Source organism: Cuculus canorus, chromosome 2 (genome assembly GCF_017976375.1).
Source record: "Cuculus canorus isolate bCucCan1 chromosome 2, bCucCan1.pri, whole genome shotgun sequence".
Lineage (NCBI taxonomy): Eukaryota > Metazoa > Chordata > Aves > Cuculiformes > Cuculidae > Cuculus > Cuculus canorus.
The window spans coordinates 92,371,194-92,383,217 of NC_071402.1; positions in this window are offsets into that span (position 1 = coordinate 92,371,194).

Sequence of the window (12,024 nt, forward strand, 5' to 3'; positions counted from 1 at the left end):
TTTCCTTCCACAAAACCACAAGAAAGCATTTCTCCCATTGCCATGCATAACAAAACCATGTCCAGACCCTGGTGACTGCAATGGCTTCTCTGACACTCTAAGAAACACTTTGCTGAAGTATTAACACAGTCAGGACAACCACAGTAGCCCTATAAGGGTATTCTTTCAGATATCATAAGAAACTGTTGAGGTAGCGCACCATCAATGTTTTACACTGCTGGAGTTTTCTGTTGTATGGAATATTTTTGATCATCTAATAGGACAGGTAAATAGTATATTTTGTCCATAGACATTTTTCACATTTATATAAAGAATTGCTTTCACAGGAGCAAAGAGTGTGTCTCAATGTGTAAGAGGGAAAGCAAGACTCCTTTACTTCCACACTGGCTTTCTTCATCAACTTTTCTGAATTTTCCTATCAAAATAGCAAGTTTTTAATCTGGTCTTCACAAGGCTAAATACAGATACCACTTATACATAAATGTATAGAAAAAAATCCACTGTAAAACAAAAACTGTATTTTGGACACTTAAACACTTATTTTACACACTAATATTTTTATCCTATTTAACAAAAAATGCCCATTAAAATTCCAGTCCCAACATTATAAAAAAGAGTTCACAGTATTTCTGCAGAAATACACTCATCTGAGAACTCCGTTCCAAATAAAATGATAAAATTTCAATTTCTAGTTTTGTACATATTCACATGTGAATATATCCATTCCAACGATTAGTCTATTAAAAAAAAAATCATCCACACTATTGTGCTAACGAGCTTCATAAGTGTAGTGACAGTGCTACTAAATTAAGTATACTTTTGGCTAATTTTATGTTTCTATCACCATACTGGAGAAGTATTAGGAAGCTATTATTTTGTCAGCTTTCTCATTTAGCAAAGCAGCTTCAATTTATTAACAGCGTGGAGTGTGAATGAATCAATATGTTTCATCGGGCAATGTGTCATTTGTTAATCGGATATTGATGAGATTATTGACGCGCAGCTAATTAATCTCAAACCCTGCGCTAGCCTTCATATGTTTCCTTAATTATGTTCTTCATCTTAGTCTCCCAACTTTGGCATGCAGACACCAGCTTGTAGACAGTGAGTGAAGTAAGCTGTCAGAGGGTCTTTTCACACATTTACAATCCCTTGGCAGCAAAATTATTTTCCTACTTGTAAATAGGTATCAAACAAATATTTAATAATATTTGCCAGAAGATTGATATTGATTTGGCAGGGAGTCAGTCCAAATTACGCTTATTAAGAGATCTTGGATCAAAATACTGAAACAGATATATCTAACAAGCATTAAATAATTACGGAACTATAAACCTGTAATCATTGGGAAGTACTCTTCTCTGCAGTTGTTATCATTGGACTCCTCGTTGAAGAGATTCACTGTAACAGGGTTTAGGTTTTCTCTCCTGCTTCAAAAAGACTTTTTTTTTTTTTTCACTATTCTTTTCTTTTACCAGCTGGCCAATTTTAGCAAGAAGAAAATGTCCTTTTTAATTAGATATAAAGACAGGACTAATTTCACAGGAAGTGACAAGGGTCACACATCCTAATTTCAGAGGATGCCAACAGAAGCCTGCCCCAGGAGGAAGCAGAGTGGTTTACTTCATTCTTGAGGATCCCCTTCTAGCTGAAAGTACAGCCCTGTGGTGGGGCGTGAAGACCTGCCAAGAGCTATTTTGCCTGTTTCAGCTGGAGGCAGCCAAGGACACTAGCATCTTGGGCACCAGGGACAAAGAGAGCATCAACAGCACAGCTCATTGGGGCGACACCCAACTGGAAACTCTTTCTGCTGCCTAGTTGGGAGCAATAGCTTTAACAGATATACAATTTGCATTGGCCTCACTACTTTCATATTTTTTAATGCACAGAATCACATTCAGTGGGACAAAGTAGTAAAATAAATGCTGGTAAGGTCTCTGCTAAGTAAAACACAAAAAAAACCTGCTCTACTATGGCAAGGGTCCTCTCTGAAGAGCAGGAACATAGATGCCAAATACATCGTGATTTATGAAGAATATAATTTAAAGTGCCTACATCATTTCAACTGTACCTTTCTTAAGCTCTGCAACATTTTCATTTTTTTTTAAATAAGGAATCTAGAGCACTCTACAATAAAAATCTCATTTGTCAGTTGCAAACAAATGAAGGGGCAAAGACAATTTTATTCCCCCTCCTCTCTATTATGCCTACCTCTGTTTCCAGGAATGTAGATCAATGGGTGTTTCCCAGCTGGAAACAAGGTAGACTGAGTCTTCTATGCTATTAAAACCTCCAGGGTGATTTCCAGGCATGTCCTAGTTCCACAGGTGATCACCGAGTTTAGAGACAGATAAAAAATTCCCTCGGGTCCATTTGACAATGGGGGGGGGGGGGTATTATATTTTGTTCTTGCCTACAACCACCAGGATAACCTACCTCAGAAAATCTCCTGCTATTGCAGAGGCTTAGGACACTTATGAGATGCCCCCATTATAGTGCATCTTACTGGCCTTTATAGTTTTCAAGATGGATACGGCACAGCATCTCAGGACTCTATGCTTACAGACACTTAGAAAAGACATTTTTCTCTGTATTAGCCGTGTGCTGACTGCAGTTACCAAGGTTTCATTTTATAACTCAGATGGCCCTTTGCAGGTAACCCTAAGTTTTAGGCCTCCTACTGGCTATTTGCATGACGGCTGTGAGGAGGTTGAGAGAGGGCATCGCATCTGGTAACCTGGGACATAAGCTTCCCCAAATACCTGAATTATAATTTGGGAGTAGAAAGGACAGATCAGGCTATCTAAAGGAAGAAAGGAAGAGGGCAGGGTTTTTTCCAACTTAGTTCAGAATAGGGCCTTCCGGGAATTAAAGGTAAACAAAATAAATTGCAACATGAAATGGTCTGTAGAGAACCACGGTGGCATTTTGGTCTGTCTCCAAAAATTCAGGCAACAGAACTAGAAATGGTCTTTAGCCTTCAAAACCAAATCATTACAGTAGCAAGTCATGCTGCTGGGAGAATCCACGCTACCTCTGCATACATCATGGGTGAGAACAAGACTACCATGTTTCAGCTGGAAGTGTTTCCACTTATTTCAGAAAAAAACTACTTTAAAAATATTACCACAAAGCTCATATTTTGGATATATTGAAAGAAAGCCAAGAATACAGACACAACGGCTCAGTTCACTACATCTTGCAAGCTAAATCAAATATACCTGAATACATATCTTATCTTGAAGTACAAGTGTCCCCCCCAAAAAAAAGGAAATCAATATCAACTTTATTACATATTTATAGAGATCCTTCTAAAGGGAATCAATGGGCTTCTAAATCTTAGATAACCAGCACTGACTTTGTCAGTAACCTTCAGCATCATAGCAGCATTCACAGCTGTTCAGTTAATTTTTTTCAAAATGTTGATCAACAGGTTTATGTTGTGATTAATTCCAGAGAAAAGAATAAAGATAAAAACTTCATTTGATATGACACTACAGAAGTAATCATCCTAATCGGCCTTTGTTTCAATTTGTCATCAAGGATTATTCTCTTCATAAAGTATCACATTTGACTATAGCATTTTATGACCAATGAGTTCCTTAATACGCAATTATCGAAATCTTTATAGCAATATATTTACTCAGTAACTTGAAAAAACAGCCTGAAAGTAACACAAAAGTGTATTTTCTTAAAATCTTTTAGTACCAATTAAAAAGATTAAAAAAAAATGTTTTTCCTAGTCAATAACAATCTGGATAAAATTCTATTCACAAGAGAATTCAAAGCATCCCAAAACAAAACAATTAACCATTCTATGCCAACTTAACCAGCTCATGACAAATCTGGTCAGACATTCAAGCCTCTGCCTCCTCACCTCAAAATAAATGGAAGAGGGGGAAAGAAAAATCACGTAGTGAAAGTAAAGCAAAATTTTTGCCAAGAAAGTTTTAAAATTGTTTTGGTTTTCTCTAAACACAAGTTCTGTTATTGACATTTACTTCTCAAACAAACCAAAATTATAGCGTTATTTGCATAGCTATATGGGAAAGCACCTTTCTCAAAACAGAGGTGAGAGTTATCAGTGGTGGACTGATCAGTTCTTATGGACACACCAGCCCTGGGAGAGAGACATCTCACCCAACTACCTTTCACAGCTAATAGAACCACATTAAACACAACACAACTTTATCAGTATATTGCCTACTCGGCTCCATCAGAAGTCTGACATGGAATTTTATTCTGTTTATAAGTCTTAAGATATTTCTGCCATCTCTGAATGTTGCTACACTTAAAAAAAGTTTCTTGCAATTTTATAAAAATATTTAACACATTTTCTACTTCAGAAGTGTAGTCTCAGTTTTCCACTTACCTCCCCCCTAAATATCAGTGCTTGTCTGAATCTGTGTACCTGCAGAGTGCTTTAAGACAATCAAGAGTATATTAATAAATCACTATACGTACACGTGACAATTCTGTATCATGTCTAAGGAGTCATTTCTTTCTTAATTCCCTATTAATAGCAAGCTTATATCAGGTTTGCACCAGGGAGAAAAGAGGCTCTGCATCTGGAGGGTGTGATTTAACAGTGAAATAGGAAGCCAATCATACACATTGCCTTTTAAATAAATATAATTTTACATTTTATCAGAGGATTCAAAAATCAGAGTCAGAACTCAAAGCCAGGCTGCTTTCGCTTTGACACCTGCATCAGTACATTGTTTATTTTGCAACAGATCTGCTCCAAAACCAGGGGTAAGCAACAGAATAATCATGCTCCATCGGCACGTTTTTTCTACAAACAATGCTCTTTAATACTCATTTTCTGAATTTCCCTACATGCTGCAGATTCTACCCAGTAAACTCTACATTTTCAAAGTCTATTCTACATTTCCTTAATTCTAATTAAACAAATCTTAATCTTGACTTTAATGGCTGCAATTATGATACTTCATTATGTTAAATGTTAGTTGCAACATAAGAATAAATTGTATAAACAGTTTAGCTGCAATTGCATGGAGTCTAACTGTACATTACTCATTAACAAGATGTGGGTAGCAGCAATTATAACATTTCCTCCTAATGTCCCTATTTATTGAGTCTCAGCAGCAAGCCCTCTTTTCACAACACACACTGATTGACGATAGCAGCTTTTGTACTTGTGAAGAACAGGCACAGTAACCTGCTGTGTGCCTGTAACTCAGATCGATGGAAGCACACATTAGCTCTTAGCCTCACAGGCCGGAGTTCCTGAAGGTCAAAATAGCCATCAGCATCACTGTAGGGTACAGAAATCATTTCACAAATTGTGAACAAAGCAACAGAACTTGCTTTGCAGTTTGATTATTGTTTATAGATACAGCAAGCCAAGAATTAAAGCATAGCCTTGAGGCAGCGTAATTATTTACAGCTGAAGACTCATATCATTATTAGCATGCTCCTAATTGCTTGAAGTTATATCAATGTTAGCTGATTTAACGCATTTTTTATAAGAGGCATGGAAATTGTTTTCTCTGCATATGGAATGTTGGATCATTTTATTTTTTAAGGTATTCCCTTCTCCCCTTTCTTTCAAACTGTCCCAGTTTGCCATTAAAAAAAGCCCCACACCCATAAATTCTCCTTTATTCTGGATGTCTACAACTATCACTGTGATGCTTTGTTGTATTTCTGTGAAACCATATATTTGAATTTAGCTGGACTAAAACCATGCCAGGTTTTGGCTTTCACAGCAATGGACTTAATAATTTCACATCGATATCAACTAACTAGAGAATAAATCACACTTTGCTTTGCATGGCACATCCTAATCTTTCACTTTTCCCTACAGTACTTGAGACAAAAGCCAGGTGAAGGACAGCAGTGCTAGTCTTCTCACGAAAGGCAATAGAGCAAAATCTCACGGACTGAAATGTTATCCGCATAGGGCCTTACATACACCTTTTTGAACACAGACAAGGGTTCTCTGCTGTCACATCACCATATCCAATTCCCCTGATATACAGAAAGGCAAATTAGGTTTGCTGTTAATAAACCAGAAGAACAAATTATTTGGGAACTTTTTATTTCACCTAACCTGTAATTTGTCGCTGGACTTGTTCATCTCATTCAAATCAGGAGAGCAGGCAAGCACTGAGACCAGCAAAGCCTTCAGCCACTGCTGCCTGAACACCAGGAGAGGTGAGTTAATGCTGGTGAGGGTAGAAAGAACGGATTTCCTGGGAGACAGGCTGGGGAAGCCATTAACAGAAGTCACAGATGGGGAAGCTCCTCACATCAGCACTGAGCAAAGGCTGCGTAGGTAACTACGCACATGACATTCTTGAAGTCAGGAGCACTTGGCTTTGCAATCTTAAAAATGTTATTTCAACAGTCTACATAATGAAGTACAAACTTTTCAAAGCAAATCAAACAAAAGCAAGATCTTATTTTCCTTCTATAACTTCCTTCCCATCATCTAATTAGAGCACCTAGGTTTTAATCTCCATGTCAGGTATTCCTACTTTTTGAGTCATGCCAGCTGGCAGTAGAAAGAAGCTGCTATTTTTTGATGGGAGCCATGGAAAAGCAGTGCCCATGTATTGCCCACGTACTCTAGTGGTTTTCTTACTCTGCATAGCAGTGTGGAGACCATCTCTAAAAGATCACCCACCCCAGTACAGTGAGCTCAACCCAGAACAGAGAAGCAGCAGCAGTCAGCAAGAGGACTGATAGCTTTGCTTTCCTCAGTAAAGTGAAGACAGACAGGGGCAGGACTTGCATCAGGGGGGAGTAGAAGGGGATGAAATAGGGAAATATTTTTATCCACTTTACATACAGACCTTTGTCAGCTCACTGAAGTGATCTTGTGATGTGCCTGGCAAAGATGTTGAAGATCCCAAACATTCCTCCACTTCTCACCTAAAAACAAGTTAATATTATATGAAGAATTCAAAATAGTTAACTATATCCTTTGCTGAATTTTGGCCTTGCTACCCGAAGATTCATTTAATCGGGTTAATTCTTTTATAAAAGCATAACAAAGAGCAGGTCAAATAATTAAAAACTGGGTTATTATAAAATAATGATCTAACTGCTGGAAGTTACAGCATCTGGCTACTGATGGGGGTGATGCTAGCTGAATTATATATTACAGTTTCCAGCAAGGAAAATCTCCCATTTTTGTCTGTGAATGGGGAAATAAAAAACTGCAATAGTGTGTGAAACTGTCATAACAGCTTTTCACAGTTGAGACACATTAAATTACCAGCAATCAATACCCTGAGAAAAACTTAAAAGAAATAGATTTGCTGGAAAGGAATAAAGAAATGCACCCAATTTTAACTTGGAGCTTTAGTTTGCCCAGTGTTAAAGAAATCATAACAGCTGCATAGACAAAAGCTGAGCAAAACAGGAAAAAAGCCCAAACCTACCAACTTCAATGGGGACTTTGCCTGGGAACAAAAGGATGCAACTTTTAGGAATTAACTTCCTACATGTGGCATGGCATTCAGAGAAACAAAAACTGAGCAACAAGCTTATGCAGTCCAAGTAAGAGCATGTCTTGAGGCTGTAAAAGACCAAATCTTTGCTATTCCCCTCCCATATGATTGAAAACCTAAATGACTGCCTGTTGTTCCTTGCTAGGTGCTTGGTACTCTTGGCATCTTATAAATATATATTTTGCAACCTGGTCTGATTTCCTGAGCTGAAAAATCGTGGATGCTGTGATGACGCATGGGTTTTCTGCTGTATGACTCATGTGCCTAGTACTTCTTAACAGTTTTTGTTTTCTGAGTCTAGCTGGAGTCACATGGCACTAACAGTCAAAGAGAGCTAATACAGTAAATGGAAACTGCTGTCAGTATGAACCAGATTAGTCAATCCCTATAGCACAAGTGAATTTCAGATAGCAGCTCAAGCATGACCATTATGATCACAGCCTAGTGTTTATGTATACACAGAAACAATGAAGTGGCCTGGCAATTACTGGAAATACATTCCTCAAGCTTTCAGGCTATGCCAAGCTTAAAATTGTGGTCAGCTCATGTGGGAGAAACTAGATCAACTTGGATTGCATTGCAGCAGTTGTAATTGAATTGTATATTTTGCTTTTCTATAAAACTTTCAGTGCTAAGTGCACAGCATCTTAAATGACTCTGACATATAGCAATTTCTATGCCTTCAAATCTCACAAGCATGCTGCTCCACCACCTCTCCCCAACTCACGCACACCCCACTGACACAGTCAAACACCACGTACAACCTTGCCTCCCTCCAAAGCCACGAGGTAGCTGGACCCAAACCCACAGCAGTCAGTGGTGGAGCCCCTGGGATTTGCTGTTAATAGTGATGGAAAAAACACAGGTTTGGAACAGTCTCCCCTGCTCCAGTCAATAGGAGCTCCGGTGTTTCCTTCAGCTGGTCTAGGGTCATACCCTGCAAGTTCGCACAAGCAGCTAAGTGTTTGGTGCTTAAAACATCTACATAGCACACTGAAATTTGCGAAACAAGGCAATAAATGCCAGGTTTTCTCCTTTTCCTTTTCATCCCCTAACTGGACAGACTATTCTTTCATTATTTTTTATTTTATTGGAAGTTCTGACCATTTCATCTCTCTCTATTTTAGTCTTTCAAATAATTCAGAAGAATTTTAAATATACATTTGTTTCTATATATTTTTATATTATATATATATAAACCCTTTCTCTCTTTCATGTACTGCACTGATCTATGGTCACTCTGGCTGATAGCAAAGCTTAGCCACCCCAACCCATCCTCAGTGTCTGGCTGGGGCCCCAAAACACCACACACTACTCCCCACACCATTCACTCACCCCCTAGATTTCCTCAAGATGCTTCACTACAGCCTGGCAGGCAATGATCTCGTGTCCATCTTCATAACATTCTAAAATTACTGACTTCTGCTCAAAATATCAACTTTTCACTCAGCTGGAGTTTCTTTAATTTTCTTCGGGTTTTTTGACATTTCAAGAGATTTCTGCGGAAAGCAGTTGGGCAAAGATTCAGTTGAAAACCAAGTTTTCTATCTAAGTTAGCTTTGATTCAAGTATTTTTCTCTCAGCACCTGTTTAGTCAGTTAAAACACATATCTCTACAACTTCCCTGCCTGCTATACCAAAGGAAGGAAAAAACATAACAAAACATTTCCTCACCTCTCTCTGACAGAGCCAAGACAAAGTGCAAGCACTCGTGTTCTGGGTGCATTTACAGTCCAAGAATGAACAGATGCTATGACTTTTTAAAGAGAATCACACAACTTTGGACTTTAGTTTGAGGTAGATGAAAAGAAATACTCCTATGACTCTCATTTCTGTTTCCCAATATTTCTAAGCTGTAGTATCCATTACATTTTCAGTTTACCCACTTTTGCCTGTCAACATGAATTTTAGTATTTAGGAAGCCTAGCCTAGTCTACCCTGTTTTTCTTATTTAGAATTTAGTTTTGCCACCCAGTATTCAGGCAGCATCATGAAACTGAAATAGCTAGGCCAGGAAAAAACAGAGAGGAATCTATAATTTAAACGAAACTCACAGTAATTTACACCTTCTGCTGTATAAAATTAGCGTTCCACTTACCAGCCGGCTAGGCTTCCTAAATACTAAAATTCATGTTGGAGAAAAGGATGGGAAAAACATACAAATTAAATAGTCAATCAACAGTATTTTTACTAGCTAAAGAGAGCAGTGCAACTTTAACCCAGGCATTTTAGGATGTTCCAATATACTTTAGCTAGAGCAAAGCTTTCATTTTAATGGTCCTGTTCTCTGAAGAGACATCAATATTTCTAATTACAAAGCTATGCAAGGAAGAATATTCACATTATATATCAAAGTTGAGGTGACTTTTACTAAGGGAAATGATATTTCAGAAGTTGACTTTTCTTGTATTCCATCATTTGCCCTCCAGATCAGAACAAATAAAACATTTTCACTGAAGCTGCTTCCTCCGGCCACTTTTTCTTGCAGAAATTTGTTCCAAGGCGTTTCTTGTCAATGCTTCCCATCGTTCTCCAAAGTTTGCATTTTTTTAATATATATAAATTTTACTGTCCGTGGCAATAAATATCACTTCTGCCATCTGCATCTATCAATATGTCGCAGACACTGCTTTTCCATCTCATGTGGTTGTGATGAGCTTTCAAATTTGGCTCCCAGCATTCATCCCTCCTTGGCTCAAGAGCAAAGTAAATCTGCAATAGCCATTATCTATTACTTTAAGTAGTAATCTGAGGCTCTGAGAACTCTACTGCAACTGCTAAGCTTACTGTTGCTCAAAGAACTGCAAATACCAAAATGACGATAACAACAAATAAAATTTATATTTCCTGAAAGGTCCAGCTCTAATTGTCAAAGTCCTTTATATGGCACTGAACATCGATCTCACAGGTATGAGAACAATTCTATGCTATGTATGAGAATAGGACTGTGAGGCATGTTCAGTGAGACCCAGACACATTTCCCAGCTCCTGTTGTAGAGGGATGACCAGTTGCAGACTGTACCCACAACAGGATGGGACTCTAAATTATAACACTACCACTGCTATGTAGACATTAGTTACTTCTTCAAAAGAAAATTTGGGCTTAATGAGCAAGCAAAAGTCAGAGGAAAAATACCCCACACAGTTTAAACTTTCCTTTTGCATATATACAGTAATGCTTTATTTTATCTATATAATACAGACCTCTTATATTATTCAGCCAATAGACTGATATTAAAGATCGAAAAGGTTTCCCACAGCCCAAGATACACATAGGCATGGTATCTTGTGTGTTGCTGTGCCCAAAATGCTGTTTCTCAACCATAATGCAGCAGAAAAATGCTGCACATTTGCTAGAAAAATTGCTAGAAAATTTGCTAGCCCGAAGTTTCTATCTAGAAAATTAGCTGCTCTTAACCCTGCCTTAAGTAAAGTTACCTTTTATACCTATGACACATCTTAACTCCAGTTTCATTCTGAGTTCTGGTAGAGAAGCCAGTTAATCAAAAGTACATGCCCATCTAGTGGCATCTAAGGTGTGAGACAGTTGATTTGGAACAGATTGAAAATTAAATCTCCTTTGCTCTCTCTTCCTGACCAAGATTTTACTACCCCCTTATTTACATGCTGGCTTCACTTTGAAAAAGTATACAACAATGTTATTATTATCACGGGACATAGCTTTCTCATTTCTAGGATACAATTTGTAGGAAGCTATCTAGTCAGAGTCAAGCCTGCCCACTAGCACTACCCAGCCTGCTGCAGCAGCTGCTTTGCTTAACAGCTGAAAACTGCATTTTCAGCCACCAGTCCTTGTAACTTTTCTGAACTCTTGCATCAGCTACCACAGCTCTTGGAAGCTGGTTCCTGGGAAATCTGCACAATGGCTGAGAAATGGAAAGGGAAATCTCTAAGTGACCATGTAAAAAACATGCCTGAGGCCACAGCTTGTCATTGCAGACATGGCTAGGTCTCAGAACGGGCTCAACTTCTGCTTCCATCAGTTCAAAGACCATAGGTAACATCTTCTCCACAGAGCTTATTCCAACCAGATTCTTGTATAGAAAGTAGGTAGAGATGAATGTCAGCATCACTTAAGCAATGGCCAAGCACATTTATTCACACTGCAGATGTCTCACCACTGCAGTGCTGTGCCTGTCCCCAGTGCTTCAAAGACGGACTCGGAAGCCAGCGCTTTGTGTTGTGTGGTAGAGGCAGCACTGTTCTCATTACCACTCACAGAACTGGTATCCAAATTATATAGCTTTCATCTGTTTCTCAAGGAGACAAGTCTAATGCAATTGTGCTGAGTGCATGCGTGTGTGTCCGTCCATATATCTCACAGCAACTTTTAAGCATCTGCCTGACTTTGATCACAGCTGGCAGAAGGTCAGACACCTTGACAACACCAAATTCCTGTGAGTTGTCAGGAAAAGAGGAACGTGGTCTGAAGAAAGGGAGACCTAAGTACAGTCCCCAAGCAGAAAAAACATGCAATCCTAGCTTACCCTTCAACTCTAAAGGATCCAGCGTGAGTCACAAA